Source organism: Parasteatoda tepidariorum, chromosome 5, assembly GCF_043381705.1.
Source record: "Parasteatoda tepidariorum isolate YZ-2023 chromosome 5, CAS_Ptep_4.0, whole genome shotgun sequence".
NCBI lineage: Eukaryota > Metazoa > Arthropoda > Arachnida > Araneae > Theridiidae > Parasteatoda > Parasteatoda tepidariorum.
The window spans coordinates 55,044,297-55,064,377 of NC_092208.1; the positions used below are offsets into that span (position 1 = coordinate 55,044,297).

General features: G+C 26.9%; 1 protein-coding gene across 6 annotated transcripts in view; it reads right to left on the reverse strand.

The window, feature by feature from the left end:
* LOC107456951 (protein still life, isoform SIF type 1) overlaps nt 1–19,429 on the reverse strand; it is a 150,341-nt gene extending 130,912 nt beyond the window's left edge. For 2 of the 6 annotated variants that reach the window (XM_071180817.1, XM_016074968.3), the window contains exon 1: nt 18,961–19,364. The gene's annotated coding sequence lies outside the window, so the exon portion shown is untranslated. Of the gene's footprint in view, nt 1–18,960 lie in introns of all 6 variants that reach the window. The other 4 variants (XM_071180822.1, XM_071180820.1, XM_016074983.3 and 1 more) reach the window with 4 other exon arrangements.
* Between the last annotated feature and the right edge of the window lie 652 nt (nt 19,430–20,081).

Genomic DNA, 20,081 nt, shown 5'->3' on the forward strand with positions numbered 1-20,081 from the left:
ATAAATCCCCACCGTGTGGTATCAATATATATATAGATACATACATATATACAATAAGTTTCATTTATTGCGCTTAAGCTGCAAGTAAACAGAACTCATTAGATAAGTTCAAAATGAAGAATAAAACAATAGACAAATGAAAAAGAAAGAGGGGGGAATAATAAGTAAAAAATAACAAACAGTTCAAAAAAAAAAAAAGGAAGAAGTTTTATTTAAAAAACCGGAAAAAAGATGTAATCTTATCATCAGCCCACACGATTATATCCGCAAAACAGAGTGCTTTCTGATATTGTATCAATAAAGCCAAAGCAAAATATATTAATACAATAGTGTGAGGAGCACTCAAAAAAATTTTTATGAGAATTACAACAAATAAAATAGAACACAAAAAGTAAAAATAAGTAAAAATAACATGTAAAAACAGAAAATAAAATAAAAGAAAAAGAAAAAACAGTGTAAAAATGGACTATAAAGCGAGTAGCGAAATCAGATCAACTTACATGGACGGGAAGTTTTTCAAGAATGATTTAAAAATGTTTTCGCAGACATGTTTGCAAAAATATATCAATACAATTTAAATAAAAGTAAATTATTAATTTTCTAATATTATTAATTGTCAACTTCTTTAAATTATCCAGTATAATATTACCTTGCACACATCCATTTTCGGGCCCATCCTTGGTAACTAACAAATCAAACTCACTTAAGCACTGCAGTAAGAACGCACTATAAAACAAAATTCCTCTATATAAACTTTTACCTCAATTTGCGCTTCTGTTTTCTTATTTTGTAATCTGGCAATTTTCTCAGGTATAATAGTGTGAGCTGATGAAAAGACTATATCTTTTATTTTCCGTATTTTTATTATTTTTATTCTCTGGTGTAAAGATTTTCTCGTCTGACTTAATATCGCATCTAGTATTTCATACCTTAGGAAAATTATGAATCATCACAATATTTATGTTTCTACTAGCATACAATTTCAGAGGACTTATTTCTCTCGGGACAATTTTTTTTCTTTTGCACAGACTTTTCATGAAGAGATAATTTTTCTCTTAATTATGGACATGATTGTTGTTTTGTTTTCATAGTTATATTTATTTCTGTTAAGTTCATACATGAGACATTCCAGCTGACTTTTTTTATAATTTAGTCAATAAGAAACTTTAATTTCTTAATAATCTTCACTTTTTTAAGTTGAACTAATACTTTTTTTCGATTAAACATTCCAGATATATTTTGCTTTTATGTTTGAAAATTAATAACTGGAGATACTATAATTTTAATTGAAAAAGAGTCATTTTCCTAAGAAGTAAAGGAATTTATTGCATTTTTTTTTCAATTAATACTTTTATCAAACAACCTCTTTTATCAACAAACTCCTGTTTTTGTTGTACCTGTTACAGTTTTAAAGATTTTTTTACTCTCTGTTTTGAACATTGATTTGAATACTTTCCACTATCAGATTAAAGTATTTAAATTCTGTAGAACATTGTTTATTTATAGCTTATCAAACAAATGACATTCAGTTTCAGATTTTGGATGTAATATTGTTATTTAGCTATAAAACAAATAAGTTATTCTCCTAACGAATATTATATTTTATCTCTAGTAATAACGATCAATACCATAATTATTTTAATTGTATAGAATACAAGCTACTGTACACAAATGATTAGAATTATCTGCTATCTTTGCTATTTAAATTGTAATGTAAGAAAGTCAAAATTGCTTCAAGCTGTTGTAAGTGTATCATTAAATTAACACAAAAATATTTTGGACATATAATATTCAATCAGTTATAGGCTAGAATAGACAATTCAAATTGACATTTCCATGTAACAGTTAATTTTTTTTCCATTTATAATGAGATCGATGACGTAAAAATAATTCAAAGTTTCAAGATTCAATAGTTAATAAGTAATAATGAAAATCTGAAATTTTGTTAAATTTAATTTACTTAAATTGACTAATTGACTTACATTTAATTGACTAATTGACTTACATTTAATTGACTAATTTTTGTACATTGATTTGAATGCTTTATACTATCAGATCAAAGCATTTAAATTCTGTAGAACATCATTTATTTGTAGCTTATCGAACAAATGATATTTAGTTTCAGGTTTTGGATGTAATATTCTTATTTAGTAATATAACAAGTTATTCTCCAATGAATATTATATTTTATCTCTAGTAATAACGATCAATACAATAATTATTTTTATTGTGCAGAATACAGGCTATTGTACAGAAATTATTAGAATTATATCTTACTGTTATCTTTACTATTTAAATTATAATGCAGGAAAATCGAATTTGCTTAAAGTTACTGTAAGTGTATTATTAAATGAACAAACAAATATTTCGTGCATTGAATTTTTAATTATTCATTGATTATTCAAATTGATATTTCCATCGAACATTTAATATTTTTTGCCATTTATAATAAGATCAGTGACATAAAAATAATCCAAAGTTTCAAGATTCAATAGTTTTTAAGTAATAGTAAAAATCCAATTTTTTTTAAAAATTTAATTGACTCCGTTTTAGTTTTTAAATTATTTTGAAGACTAAGGATGCATTTACCAGAAACTGATTTTTGTCACGAGAATCAATAAAAGTTTTTAGGCAATTTTAATAAGATTTATTATAACGGAAAAGAGTTTCACTTGATAATGTAAGAAACCAATTTCCTTATTCTGCGTTTACAGGTATATAAACAGTAAAAATAAATCCTATCAGCATTTCCTAAGAAGTATGAGATCTCAAGATAAAACCTAATGAATAATCTTTTTCAAAGAAAAATAACCAATTGCACAATACGCAGAAAAGAAAGTAGCCCTTATAATATTTGATTCAATGATAGGATCTTCACGTTCTAGGACACAATCTTAATGCTTTGAGGGAGTGTTCTCAAGTATATAAATTAATTAGTGCAAATTTTTTAGTTACGAAATTAGAACAATAACGTATTTTTGCTGAATGAACCTATCTTTTTTCGACCCATTCAGATTTCTGATCCCCAAAATGTAGGGGTTTGCTGCAATCTGGGAATTGAAAGTTTTCCCATACAATTATAAAATTCGTTTATTCGAAGATAATTCCATGCAAAAAATATCTTTCAGTAAAAATTTATTATTTTTTACTATTTTATTTAATAACAATCGAAAAAAATTTAATTTGTAAGATATAAAATTTTATTCACCATTTTAAAAACTGCAATTTTGCATGGAAAAATACAAAATTAGAGCGAAATCAGTCAAATAGACACTGAGAAAACGAATTTTAAAAATGCTGTATATTTAAAATTTGATTTCTCAGGACTATTTAGCCGAATTTCCTCTAACTTAGTATTTTGGCATGTAATCTTTAAAAATATGTAAAAAATTTTATACCTTACTAGTCAAATTTTTTAACTATTATTGAATAAAAGTATTACAAATTAAAAAACGTGGCAATAGTTATATTTTGCAAGAAGTTATCTTTGGATAAACGTATTTCATAATTGAGTGAAAATCTTTTTAATCCCTTTAAAAAGTTCTCGAAATATGGTAAAGTATGCAACAACAAAAGAAATTTAATTAAGAGGTCCACACTATGGACAGCTCTCCTGACCAAACTATTGGGATCATATTTCACAGGTTGCGGCTACCCCCTACATTTTGAGGGTCAGAAATCCGAATACGTAGAAGAAAAGGTACTTTTATTCAGAGAAAGTACGTTTTTTTGTCTGATTTCCTAACATAAATTATCGTTTGCACTAATTAATTAACATATTTGAGATCCCCAGCTCGAAACTATTAAAATTGCGTTCTAGAACGTTAATATCCGATCATTAAATGAAAAGTTATTTAGGATATTTTTCTTTTATTATTATGTATTTATTTATTAATTTTGTTTTATTTTATTTTCTCTTTTGTTTGCACGCTATACGTTCTCAAATAGTAACTTGCCAGGGAAAAGAAAACAAGTAAGCACGAGTTGCTTAGAACACTGATTAAATTTATATCGTAATCCAAGTAGCAGATAATTTTAAAACTTCGGAAAGTTCTCAAAAATTAAATTTGAACCAAAAATAAAAACGGAAAATATATGTTTTGAAAACTTAAATAGATTCTTTTACCCCGATAATAATAGATTAATAGATTTATTTTTACATAAAATTCGAAAAATCATCTAGTGCTAAGGAGACTTCATCATTTGCATTTCATTTTATTATGTTTTTATTGAATATGTGCAAAGAAGTGGTCAACCACCCCCTTCTCGCCATCGCTCACCAACATCTTGAACAGCTCATGCAATCTATTTTGGATAGCATAGTGACCCAAGCGCGATTAGTTGGGTCACCAGACCCTCTAACATTATAGCCTATTATTGTTGTTTCAGCGATATGCTCGTACATGGAACAAAATTGCCTGGCATTTCGACATGACTCAAGTTTGTTATTTGAATTTTTAAAAAAAGACTACCACACTCACGTTCGAAAAAAAAATCTATTCGTTATTAACATTAAAAAAATTACAAAAACTGGATTATTTCAACACCTCTTGTCCTCTTACAAAGTAAAAATATTTAGTGTATCTTTGCACCAAAAATGGTAGCAACTACTTTACACTAAAGTTTAGTGACAACTCTTGGTCATTGGTGAATTTGCTTTTACACTATATAGTATAAAAGAAGCCGCCACCGTTTTTCGTATTCATGAACACTAATATCTATAATTACAGTTCGATAAGTTACATATAAGAGTCAGTAAAGTTACGATACAACATAAAGTAAGAATCATTAATTTAGGATGCATATATGCATTAATTCTTAAATTTAGTTTTAATCAAATACTCGCGTAGCAAAGAAAAAAATATTAAAACGAATCCGAATTTAGGCTTAGTAAAACTGAAGCATATAGAAATTATTTATAATAAAATCATAAAACACATTTTAAAGATTTTTAAAAATTGAAATATAATTATCCTTATTACGCAACTAAAAACGTGCAGACATATATTTTAATGGAGAAGTTTTGGCTCAAAGGACATTGTAAAGTGGCGTAGAAGACAACAACAAACTCAGTGCAACTCGTCTGGGTTGTAAACAGTTTACTGACAATATGTAATGCTTGCCAACATTGGAGTTTTTGGTACAGAAAAGTATGATGTGAATGCGAATAAAACTGGTGTATGCTTTTTCAGCCTAAAATTTTTACATTTATTATCAAAGCCTTTAAATTGTGTGTGAAGTTCGGTTTTATGTTAATGGGAAACAAAGTATTCCATTGCATAATTTTTTGAATTTTTCAACATCAGAAATTTGCTTAATATTACACCAGTTCTTACAGTGTACTTAAAAAAATTTCAATCGGTTACTAATTAGTTAGAATTTCGAAAATTCATATAGTAGTTTTGAAAGAGTCTATAAAATTAATTATTGAATAAAAAAAATTAAAAAAAAAATTACTAAGATTAAGTTTGAAGTATCTTTGTCTAAGGCAACTTAAGCCATTGGGGCAACTTGGATTACTTTTGATTGGTAAATTTCGGATGCTGTCTTTATCAAAAATATTTCGAATTTTATTGCTTATTTTTCTGAGTTCCTTGTTTTTATGAAATTTTGGATCACATCTTTGAATACTTAGTGCGCTTTAAAGATAACTTCAAAAACTTCTGCTAATATATTAACAGTTAATTCTGCTAATATATAAAATTCTGCTAATATAATAATAATAATATATAATTCTGCTCTTAAAATTTTACATTTCATAACTAATCACCAAACTCTAAATTTTGAAGTTACATTTATTGCAAACATAATCTCAAATGGTCATATTATGTTTAATTTATTCCATTGATTCTTCATTTGATTTTTTTCCTATATTTTATTTCCATTATTATCTTCTGTGCATGACACCAAAGCAAACAAACTTTTTCTAAAAAACTAAATTTTGTTACCCTCAGGAGCAAATTAGAAGTGTGGTTTCCAGGGGTTACTTGAGTAAGGGATCCTTTAAAAACTTTATTGCAATGCTTTAAAAAAATTATCGATTTCGTTATTCCCTGTCTCAGTTTACATGATTTGTTAAAGGAAGATTACTTTGTTTATGAAGCTAAAAACATTACGGTTGGTTTTTTTTAAAAATTTATCTTACTTTACTGAATAAATTTCCTATTCTAGAAAACACCGAATTTATTAACAATTTGAAGAACTACTTTTAATACATATTATTAATATCGATAAAATACATAACTGAAAACAAGTTGTTTATCTATATATATATATTTATATATTATGAAATGTACATTATTTTATAAAATGGCTCTTTGGTAATGGAATATGGTACACATAAATGGTATATTTATTTTAGCGTCTAACTAATGAACATGGGCCAAATATTAAATTCTTATGATTGGCTTAAGAAACCTTACATTGCGATTGCGATCCTTGTTTTTAACATGCATGTTTTAAAAATCTTTTCTTTCATATAAACATGGCGTGCTACTATAGACCTTGTTTTAAAACAATTATATAACATTTAAATTATATATACTTTAAAGAACATATATGATAATAAATTGAAAAGTGCCCTAATTAACCACGAATAGCAGTAATTCGATTTTATTAAACGCAAATAATTTAAATTGTATATAAATTAACATAAATTGTATATAAATTAACATAAATTAGATACTGAAATAATACATTAAATAAACGCCTTATTTACTATCTAGAGTAACAGTACTATTCGTACTTATCAATTAAACACAGAGACATTTAAATAAAACTTAGGGCTTGCACCTAAATAATTTGTTTAATCTAAATTTAACTAATTTTCACTTCAACGTAATCATTTCGAAATACATTGTTTAGTCCACAATTTAAAATTTCCTACCCAATTAGTCACCAAACGGAACTAGAATGCAATGTCATGATGAAATTGAAATAAGTTTTAATTGGGCAAAGCTCGTAATCTGAACTTCTATTAAATAGAGGAATAGATATAATTACGGACTCAGCATGTTGAATTTGGTATCAGAGGATGTAAAGAGGGATCACTTAAGGCTTAAATGTTGCATAAATGTTAGAAAATCTTATCTTCAGCAATTTGAGATGAGATTTATATAAACCACTGTATAAGCTCGTAAAAATAATTTATGCCAAAATGATATTTAATGGAGCCATTTTAAAGAAAGAAGAGGAATTAGGACGAAAACTAATTGCAGATATTTGAGTCACTATTTTGATGCAGTACATTTTGTGAAGTATTCTTCAAATTTACCAAGGGTCAACGACCTTCAACAATTACATTTATAAATATAAGATAATCTCAACCTTTTAATTGTTGAAATTATTGAACATCAAGAGTTTCATACAAACAAAAAACATCTCATTTTGCTTTTTAATAACTATCAAATTGATAAATGTAAATTATTCCGTTCAAGAATTGAAAGTCACTAATTTTTTTATAGACAATTTGTATAGATAATTAACTTTTTTCATAACTTTTTTAATTCTTCTAATGAATATGCATATTGACCAAATGAAGTTAGATTAATTTGAAAAGCACTTTTAAAATGGTAGTTTAATACAAAACACCCATCTAAAGTGATCTCTTCAGATGAATAATTTTAAGACCTTTTATTTAAAGAATTAAAAAATAAAATAATGCAAATTGACAGTATATGCTGTATATAATTTGGAATTTCATTTTCATTTTTTACTTTATTAAGAGTAGACCATTTATAACATTTCTTATTGTTTCGTCAAATCTATTTTTATTAATTGTAAGATTCTGGCAAAGCCTTTTCAAATTTTAACTAACATGACTATTTTACAAGAAACTTTTTTTGATATTTAATGACTCTAAGACAAAAAATTAAACTTTTCTGACTCAAAGTTGAAAACTAGAATCATGATTTTTATAATTTTTATCACTCCAAAAAAAACTTTCATTTCATTTTTTAAAAAAATATATCGATATATAGCTTCAAAATTCTGGTGCAATTGTGCGAAGAAATTCTAAATGAAATTCAATAGGGTTTTTGTATTTGCTGGAGCTTAACAATTATCTTACAACTGTTTTTCTGAAGAACTCTTTTAAAATATTTAAGTGAAATACAAAACTTCTCTTTCGTACCTAATGATGAAACTTGAAATCATGATATTTTTATTCCTTTAACTGCAGTGACCGACACGAGCTTTCTTTCATTTTCTTTCTAAAAAAAATTACTTTCAAAGAATTTCTTCGAAATTCTGTTTTAATTTTTGTTTGATGGAGGGTTATAATTTTTGTAACACTTTCTAAACCAAAAATGTCTAAGAGAAAAATTTTAAAATATTCAGTTTTCCATTTATAAAAATTGAAATATTTAAATATTTTTACGAGGTCATTCCTAGTCTTTTTTTATTATTACTTTGAATCACAACTTAAAGTGCAATTTCATATTCATATTACAGTTCATATTTGCAGACATACAAATGCCTAAACAAGGCCGAACTAAATCTGTGACTTGAATGCTACGCATATGGTTATTCTTACAACTTGAGATTGAAACGTGGAGGTAGTGGGTTCGGATTCCACCACAATTCCGGATGCATCTATTTAATATTTATTTATTTGTTGCTGCGCATACTTATGCAAGTTATGCTCCGTACGAATTTCAAACAATAAGCATTTGTCAAATTGAGGAACAAATAGCACAAGACGGAGAAGTACATGACAAATGTATTTCTAGAAATACAATTGGATTCGAACCCGTTACCAGTATGTTACAATGGATGCAGCTCTGTAATGTCCTCCTTTTTTTGCGATATCGTTTCTTTAATTTGACAAGGACTTACAATATAACTTTGTAATGAGTACAGAAACCTGCATGTTTCTGTTTAACAACAAATATAAATAAATATTTGGGTTAATAATGTTTTTCCTTAGTTACTTACTTTACGCGGGACTCCCTGACCGAAAAATCTCGCCATCCAGCCAAACACTAGTAAAATGGAGATAGTGATTTCGAATCCCACAACTAATTTAATTTAATTACATATGCAGGCTTTCGTGTGTTTAATGCAAAGAATGGCTTTTCTGTTGTTAAATTTAAAAATTAAATGGCACAAAAATGAAAAAGACGGCACAAATAGATTGAACCAGCTATATATACGCTTTAAAACGTTTAGTGTAAGGACAATACTCTCGGCAGCAAGGATCCAATTCCTTTTTTTACTTGCAATAAATCCCCACCGTGTGGTATCACTTTTTCGCTAACCACTATGTAGCTATTATGTAGTGGGATTGAATCCCGCTATAACACTGGATGTGCATTCTTTCTATCTTTCTCTAACTTGTGCTATCTGTTTTTCAAATTGAAAAAAATTTCTAAGCCCTTCTTTGTATTTAAAAAAAAACAAAACCTTATATGTATGTGAATAAATAAATTAATTCCCCTATCTCCGTTAAAAATTTAAAAAGCAGACATCATTTCATCAATTAGACCTATTTTCCTTCTGTTATAAGTGAGAAATATATTAAGAAAATAAATAATTAATCGTCAAAAAATGCCTATAAATCATTTAAGTAAACCACCATTTAAAATAAACCGTTAGAAGTGTAAATAGAGCATAGGTCTTTTGCTACTCTATTTGGTAAAAGTAAAAATTCTGTTTGGCTAAAATTACTAAATAAGTGGTTAAATGATTGATAATTCTGAAAAACATTGTAATAATTTTATTGGGATGCTCTTGAACATGGCAAAGAAATTATTTAAGTCTTAGGCTAAAGCTGGATATAAAACAGGGCTCCTTTTGCCTCGAAGCGAGAAGATAATTTATTCAATTAAATTTACTTTTCAGTTTAGAATTATCACTAAATATATGATGATAAAAACTATTTTGAAAACCAGAGTTTCCGGTAAACTGTCACCATAACGAACGAAAAAATTACCAAATAAATGCTTTAAATACTATATATTTCGATTTAATTACCAGTTTTAATGGATTTTTTTTCACCGGGAATGCTTGTACCATACACGTAAGGTAACTTTTTAAGAATTTTTTTTCTCTATGCATATAGCTTGCTTTAAGCAAAAAAAGTTACATAATTAAAAGTTAATTATATTGATGCAAAATTCTGGTATATATTTACTGAAAATTTTTATTATATTTTAATGTTTTTTTTTATATACGACTTGCATTTTTTATATGTAACTAGGAAATCCTTCCAAATTCATAAAACCGGTAAGAAACTTTCTTCCAAATTGTTGAAAGAAATTTCCAAAACATATAGATTTAAATTAAATTAAAAACGTAATTTTTTTACCTATTAGAGGTACGTTTTATTAATAGAAACATAGATACGATTTGATTTTGGGTGTAAAATTTAAATATATAAATTAAATTTTATAAAAAAAACCACGTAAAGAATATACATAGTTCGCCTTCGATAAAAAAAATGCACAATCGAAATAATGATTTTAAAATAGCCTTTATTGATGAAAAAAAGCTTTTATTAAGATGTATTCTAAACAATCAAGATTTCAAAATAAATTATTGATAAAAATTAAATTATATTTTCTAATTAGTTTTTGATAAAATCAAAACAGAATTTGATTTTAGGATAATTTTGAAAGTTTTTAACCTGATAGTAAGATACACATTATAGCAGAAAAAATTCTTACATTAAATGTTTATAACAAAACAAAATTAATAAATTTAGCTAATAAGCAGTCAAATAAGCAAGCAAGCAAATATGCAAGTAAGCAAATAAGCTTAAACTATGATATTTATAATTTTCCTATTAGCTGTACAGGTCTAGACCTGTACAGCTAATAGGAAAATTAGTTTTTTTAGCCATTAGGAAAATTTTTGAGTTTAAAATTATTTTTTTAACATGAAAGGGGGTAGACAAAGAAACGCAAACTTTGATTTCATTAATTTCAAAAAAGAGAAAGAAAAAAAAAAAACAATTTTCTATTGCTGAAACGCATTGGAAAAATTTTACAGATAAAAATTACTAGCTTATTTTGAAAGACAGTGAAAGAAACTCTTAAAAAGTACTATTTATATACACACAAAACTTACACTAATAAAGCAATCAAAATATCTCGAAAACATGAAACAGCGATTCTATAAATATTGGTCTTATTCAAAAATACGAAGAAAAAAAACTTTAGGTATTTTTTGTTAAATATTCAAATAATACTTGCACAATATATGTAGATGCTAAAAAAATAATTATCAGCTTTGAAAAAATAACACATTTTGAAATTGCTATTAGGGAAGGGAAAAAACTTAAACTTTTAACTTCGTCTTTTAAATATAGTTAATACAAGAAGCATGCAAGTGCAATATTTTTAAAAGCTACATTATGATCTTTCAAAATGCGCTCAAATATTCTATGGAAACTGTTTAAAAAAATGTTCTCACAAAATTTGTGTTCACATTATTTTTTACATAGTATATCCGAAATGTATGGAAACGAACAAATATTTTCGGAAATGCGTATCTGATTAAACATCTACAAGTACACATGTAAAAAGGAAGTCTAATATCTCGACACATATGCATCGGATTAAAATCTGAAAATATACATGAAAAATGAAAATGGTCAAATATATTAAAAAATACGCATAGATTTAAAAATCTAAAAATACACATGAGAAGCAGAAACAGTAAAATATCTTGAGAAATACGCATCTGATTAAAAATCTAAAAATACACACAAAAAATAATTTCAAGAAGCGACAACAGACTCAATTCCTCACTTGTTCTCTAAAAGGGACTTCAAAAAATTAAAATAAGAGCCTCATTCTTTTTTCTTTTTTTCAGATTTGAATTTTCAATAAAGTACTTCAATTTTGTTTTTAAGATTTTACATTTTGTTTCATTGATCACGCTGCAATCGTAAACTGGAAATAGGATACAAATTGTTTAAAATGAAAATTTATCAAGAAATATATATCAGCTCGAAAAAATTAAATTAAAAATGTTTATTTTGAAAAAAAATAAACTATCTAATGGTACTAAGTTTCATTTCATTTAAAGTTACGAAGACATTACAAGTAAATAAAAGAAACATGTCTTTTGCCTGAATATCAATTTTCTTTTAAAACTGAAACAAGTTAAAATAAATTTATTTTTAGATGTAATTTAAGATACAGTGGTGCATAAGTTATTATCTTATTACTGCCAAAGTAATATTTGAAAACTAGTTTGTTAAGAATGTTAGTATTTTGCTTTATTTTATTAAATTATTATACTTCAGTTTAATTATTAAAAAGTAAAATTTTTTTTAGTGTGTTCCTTTATCATGATCTTAAAATTATTCATAAAAATATTATTTAGTAATAAAACGATGGGATTTTTAAAGTTTAAAATTAAAGAGTGAATATTAAAATTTTAAGTTCGGAAAATTTATGGTTCAGTATAAGATAACGTTTGAAGATTGCAATCGAATTGACTCAAAATCCCATTACAAGAACTATGTAAGCTTTTTCAAATACAAAATATAAAAAAAATAGTAATAATTTATTCACATCAAAATTATTTCTTGCAAAAATTCAGACTTGGTAGGAAAAAAATTAAAACAAAAAAAATGTCATAAATGTTAAAACATTTCTTTGTTGAAGAAAAAAAAGCGTTAGAATTTGTTTTTCTTAAAAATTGGAATATATTACACTTTCCTTAACATAGGAAACATTCTCAAGAAAATCATTCAAAAAGTAAATAAATGATTTGTAACCATTTCTTACAAACTCATTGCCAATTTTTTTTTAATTTTCTTATCACCAAAACATGTTGAAAATAATTGAAGAGATTAATCTGGTTGTAAAATTAATAACTCATCTGCTTACTCTGTCACCAAACACGAAGGAATAAATAAAAAAATATTACCATGTATAATCTCTTGATAAATATCTTTCTTCATGAGAAAAAAAAAGACGAAATTAATCCAATGCCATTCATAATATCATTTGAACTATCTAGAAAATTTCTCTACTGTCAAAGCGTCAAATAAATATCATATCTTTTCAATTTAAAATGTCAAATTTTTCTCTTACTCTATTCCTTCAATGAAACAATAACACTGAGATATAAGTAACTGGTTTTTAAGAAATGTTTTAAAGATTGAATATTTTATTCCAATTAAATGCGTATTTTTAAGGCAAAAAAAAAATTTTTTTCCGCTTATTTTTAACAATCATTTATTTATTAGATTGAATTATTCATCCAATTTTAAAAGACAGTTTATTCGTAAGTATAGGACACGAAAAAAATTGTAATGCATAGATAGGTGCATACACTCCGTGAGTTTCCAATACATACAACAAATGTTCATAGCATGCATCTTTGGTCAACCGATACAACTTTCAAAGGTAAGTCACCTCTGTCACTATCCGCCACAGTGATGTAAGTCACCTGTTGTGATGCTGCTATTGGGGATGCATAATCTTTATCTTTTACAAGTTGGTATTAGGTGTACATAAACTTTGACCTTCACAAGTTAATGTGCCATCAATAACAGTTACAACGCAGCAATGCATCACTGATAATGTGATGGACATCGATATAAACATGCTATTAAACACATGGACTCGAGGAGAAGTTTCTTACCAACCATTGGGATGTGCGAGGAGTGACCAAAGGAATAAATATTGAACACTTGTAGTTTGCATTCTTCAAATGTATCACCAAACTTTGCACGTCATATACTTATAAATTAATAGTTCTTTAAAAGTTGATTTTGGTACATAAATAAAAAGTTTCCAATTAGAGAATATCCTTTACGTATAAGGAAAAATATTAGCAATCGGAGAAAAAATAACCATGAATTGCTTTATTCTGTGCAACCTTCATTCTTTAAAAACTTTGATTTTTTTTCTCATTATATGGTCATTAACAGTTACTCTTTGTTAGGCCTAACAAATTCAAAGAAATTTATGCTTATTTTACTTTAGACCAGTGCCAGCATTGTTTTTTTGGTATGTACTACAGATACTTCTAAACTCCTGCTAGCGCACGTATGTTTTCCTACAGATTGTGGCCCTTGCAACATGTAAAATAAAATTTTTATGTTCTTAGTAAATTCAAAAATTTTTAATAATCGAATTCCAATAAAATATTTTTTTGTATAGCATAAATTGTACCTTTGATTTATTTCAGATAGCTTGGTCTACTTGAAATTTTCATTAAAAATATGTCTTATTTGCATAAATATTAATTTTCAATCAAGTTTAGAATTTAAAAACTCAAAATGGGTATTATCCAAGATATATCATCACATTATCCATGGCACACATCGTGTTATACTAATTTTCCCTGCTCCAAAAACCTTTTTTTCCTCTTCCTTTAATTCATGAGAATATTCTTTCAAATAAAAAAATATTGAAGGGAAAAAGTATAATGCATTTCTCCCCAAATTCCTAAGTTATTTAAACTATTGCATTCTGAATAAAAAAAGAATTATGGTCAAAAGTACAACACTATCCCACCAGAGTTCCATGCAACTCGGAAAACTAACAATATTTAATACGCTCGGCATAATATTTCAATTAAAATATACTAAAAACAAGCAGTTTCTTTTTTAAAACAATTATTTTTCCTAATGAGCTGAAATGAAAAAAAAGAAGATAAAGAACGGGGGAATGAAGAATGAAAGAAATTATTTTATTAGCATTCTGGAACTAAGACAGTACTTAACCATCATTCAGATTTGATATAGTTTTGAATTATTATTCAAATTGTATTTGTTAATAAGGGTGGGTATAACGCATATAATTTTATAACGTGAAGATTGTTTATACAACCATTCGAAAATCGATATAACATATTAATCACCCGATAACTTTTAAAAAAAACATGATAAAAGTTTTAATTTTGTAACTCATAAATTGTGATGGAGTTGCCTTCATAGTGTCTAATTATTAAGAAGATCTGCTCAAATAGTCATTAATAAATTGTTACGGAAAATTTTTAACTGCTAAATTACAAAACGTTTGTTACTTTTTATTACAAAAGTCGGTGTTCGAACAATTGCCATATAAATACTAATTTCGAAAATTATTTATCAAATATTTGTGTATTAATAATTTTTTTAAATTTTGTTACATAATTGTGGTATAATATTTATTTCTATAGTCTAAGACTGAATTCTAGGGATAAGTGATCAATTTCGAAAATTTGGTGATTCTGATTAGTTTTAGTTTCAGTTGCAGTGTGAATTAATTCATTAATTTTTTCAGCAAAATCTTCTAAAAATGAATCAGAGAGCTTTCTAAAAATCTTTTTTCTCCAAATAATAAATGATTTTCTTATTTATTCATTATGGGGCCTCAGGGCACTGTCAGTTTTGGTTTTCCCACTGACAACAGAAAGGCTCCTGTGTGTTTGTAGACAGTGTGTCCCCTGAAGAAAGCTGTCTTACAAACACACATATATTCTATTTTATTTTACTGCTTTTTCCTGTTTAATGTTTGTTTGAATGTCTAAATTAAAAATAAGAAGTTTTCTCTAACATTAAGAAGCCTCCTCAAACCTTTAAACCTCCAAACAAATGTTTATTTAAAATAAATTGAGACTCAACTTGTGATTAATGGACCATAACTGCCATAATCTTAACATTTCTATTTCTTTCAGTATCTCAAAATAGTATAAATGCATTTTGATTAAAAATGCTACGACACAAAACAAAATTACTAAATTTGTATTTTGATGAATTTTACTTAATATTGTAATGTTTATATAAACATATTTTTATCAAGCACTTTCCGATCCTTAAAATGTTTTAGATGCATTTTTTTTCTTGATATATTTTTGAAAGACTTTTTAAATCATTCCAATATTTATTTATAGTTCAAGTTTCGATATATTTTCCTTTATGATGTAAAAGAATTCAATGCACTTACACAGTTACGTATTAAATTTAATAGAACTTTTGTTTTCACTCAGAACACTTATATAGGTTTTACTCTTCGTAGTGTTGTGAATTATTTTTTAATAATTATTCTATTATTGAATTATGCAAATTTTCTTTCCTCTTCTGGAAAAATGCCGATTCCTAAATTATTTATGTATTAATTTATTTTTATTTTCTTTTTATCGTCTTTTTCTATCAGAGTAATATTGTTAGCTCACATTAACTTCTTCTGAAAATGACAGATTCGTGAAATTAACTATTGGGAATTGTAGTTGTGACAAATTAATTTCGTATTACTGCATTTAACGTTTTTTTTTCATACTTCAATTATTTGTAGCTTTATATATACTTTATAATGAGCTATATTTAATAGTACACTGTTGGAAATTTTTTTATAGGAAATGGTTAAATAAAAATTTATTTAACTGTTATTTTACCGTATACAAACAAATCAGTTAAATAATAAAAAAATATTATGGTAATTAAACTGTTAACCGCGAGAAAAACCGTTTATTAACTTCTTTCACTAAATACGACTTAACAACTAGAATTCTATCACACCACCAACTAAGCCCACCTAATGAACTTAGTTCGTTGCAACTGTGTACACATTATAGCTGAGAGGGCTAATCTATCAGTCTCATAACCGACAGAAATGAGGTCTGAGTTCTTACGTTCACACCACAATACTTCATCCATTCCCTTCAACACACGAAGAGTTTCCAGAGTCCAATTTGTGTCCCGTACTCTCCAATGCCGATTACCTAACGAAAAGCGTATTTATATCCAGTTAAATTTTTTTATGGTTTTGAAACCATGCTAGTTGTAAATGGTTAAAAAACAGTACAGTTTTGTAGTCATGGTTTTATAACCATGCCAGCTGTAAATTGTTTGGTTTCGAAACCGTAAAGGTAAAAAATGTTCTCTACCATAAACTTTACGGTTAATCAGAGGGACAGACTGTTGCCGATTAGTTTACCATAATTTTAGAATAAAAGTTCTAAAGACAATATCAATAATCCTAACCACTTTTAACTTTCAATAATAATTCAAGGCATAATTGACATGAAAATGTCAAAAAGGATATAGGTTATAATTTCAAGAAGCTTTATATATGTTTAAAACTTAAATTTATTTTTTTAAGAGTGAGCGAAACATATAATTTTGTTTTTATCCACCATTGAACTTTAAGTTACAAAAATACTTTTATTTTTTTATTTAGTTTTAAAAAATACAATAATAATATATTACTTCTATCATCTTTACATATATTTATGCTTATCGCTTAGATTACAAAACTGTACAAATTTCATAATTTTTCACCTCTTCATAATTTAATCATAATTTTTGCACCTCTTTACAAAAATTATGAATTTTTTCAATATTTAAATCAACGTTTNCAAGTTACAAAAATACTTTTATTTTTTTTATTTAGTTTTAAAAAATACAATAATAATATATGCTTATCGCTTAGATTACAAAACTGTACAAATTTCATAATTTTTCACCTCTTCATAATTTAATCATAATTTTTGCACCTCTTTACAAAAATTATGAATTTTTTCAATATTTAAATCAACGTTTGAACTATGTATATTAAATCACATAATAATGCATTACACCAACACATTACACTGCATAACATGTTATTTAGTTAATGTTTTCAAACAAATATTTTTATGGTTATAAATTATTCGATTAAAGAATTTTTAAAAATCAAGCCTAAAAAAAGAATATAAAAATTACTATTGTTTATTTATTTATTTTAATAATTATTTTCATTGTAAATCTATTAATTGTTCTACTCAATATTGACGCATTTTCATAAATCACAACGTAATGTAAAGTACAATGAACTTAAAGCTGGTAATTTTCCCGTATAAGAAGAAGAAAAGGATAAATTGTTTTCCTTACTTCATTTAAAGGGGAAATAGTTCATAGCAAGAAAACATCAATGCAGTTTTGTCCAAAAAATCGATGATTAAAGGTCCTTTATTTACTTTTTAATCATTTTCCTTTTATCTAATCATTTTAGGCATGTTTAATAAATTTTTCCAGTTTCGGAACATCAAAAATTTTGCCTCAAGTATTTATTTTAATTTCAAATTTATATTATTGTTTTGACTTCATATTTAAAAAAAATTATCCATTATATATTATCCATATTCAATGTAAAAAAATTTATTCTTTGACTGATTAAGGTGAGTCTAAACATTTTAAAGAAACAAGCTTTCAAAATGATTTTTATCTAAGATTTCTATCATAAAAATGGACTGAGAAATATTTCATGTTTAGATAATATTTTTCATAAATTTAAATTAAAAGAATATAAATGAATTTATTTTGAGTTTAAAAAAATAGCAAAAAATTATTTTAAACGATAAATATAATAAAATAATATTTTTAGATGCAAATACAAAATACATTATAAGATAATAATTTTAATTAATTAATTTCATTTATAATTTTGGATTCTATTTTCTTAAAAGTAAGTCGCGAAAAATTCAAAAGTTTTATTTATTTCGTTCATTATTTTGTGCCGAGTTTAATTTCATTTACTATTTTTATGATCCATCATCTTCTTAATATTTGTTCGGAAGCAGCTGACATACTGAGAGTTTTAACGCAATACTTTATTGTAAATTTCTTTTCATAAGTTGAACACATCAATGGTGAATCCTTGTTTTAAAAAAAAGTAAATTGCATATTGATTTAAATTATTCGTTTGAACTATTTATTAATTATTTTTTTAATTAATAGTAAATTAGCTAATGAAACAATATCAAGTTAATAATTATTTCGACTTTCAATGCTCTTATTAAAATATACCGCTTCGTTTTTTTTTACCATAAGAAATATTTTGGTTTGAGTCATCATGCATCTGTATTGCAGTACTTTTTGCTCTTGACATTTTCCTCTGGACAGTAATATAACCCAGTTTCTATAGATGTCTAAATCGAGTACTTTTCTTTAGTTAGCGAGTTTTGCAAGCAATCGCCATCTTCAGCGCAATAGAAGTTGGCGAGTATAACAAACATGTAAACACAAAATATACTTACTGAATCGTAAAGTAGTGTTCATAAGAAATGGGTATTTTCTAATCAAAGACGGGATGGTGCGTGTATGAGGTTACGTGTTCGATCACTCGGTAGCAGTCAAGCAATCGACACTGGGGCACAAAAAGAAAGGTGTCACTCCGTCCTGGCGCATCCGGCGGCGAGCAGGACTGGCGAGGACAAGATGATGCTTCCAATCGAACTCTTGTCGAATCGAACAGTCAATAACAAACAGGAGAGGGGGGCTAATGGAACAAAAGAATAATTTCAACAAGCCACCTGAGATCTCAGATCTCGACCTGGGAGGTCATGTCTGGTTGCATCTCAGATAGAAGCAGGTGGAATAAGGCATTGTGGAAGATTTTGTAGGACGTGGGCGTTAAGAGAAGCTGGGGAGACGTAACCATGGAGACCAGAGGCAGGCATACTGAATCCACCCTCCTTTCCTAATCGATAGGATTCTGTGAAGAGTGGGCAAACTCGGGATTCGGTTTCTTCGTTTATTAGGCAACCGTCCGGAGGGGTCAGGACAAATAAGTTGCTGCAGCTACACAGATATTACCATCTACATCCTCCGGGTCACTTATAGGTAGAGGGGGATCATCACCTCATTCATTAGGATATTCTCCTTTATCGCTTAGGATTCAGTTTAAAGGGTTCTTTTTTAAAGTAATTTGCATTTCCATTTCAACGCTACCTCATCATAACTTAATCATTTAAAAGTCAAAGAGCTCAGCTCTAACGTCAAATTTGAGGCCTCGCTCCATTGCTTTTTCAGTTAAACATTTTGTCAGTAATATATATATATATATATATATGGTAATTCATAATTCCCTCTTGGGTCTCGAAACGTTATAGTAAAAAAAAGAAGACGAATATGAGAAAAAGAAACATATGAAATTATTCCGAAACTATTCAAGTTTTACTTACCAGCATTACAGGTGTTCTATGTGTGAACCCTTGGTCACACGGCATACATCAATGTGATAGTCCAGTTCCTACCCGGATGGAATTATAAATAACCCTGTATATATACATATATATATATATACATAAATAAATACAAGAAAACACNTTAGAACGACAGCAACGTTTTTAATGCACTTAAATTAGTCATGTTATTT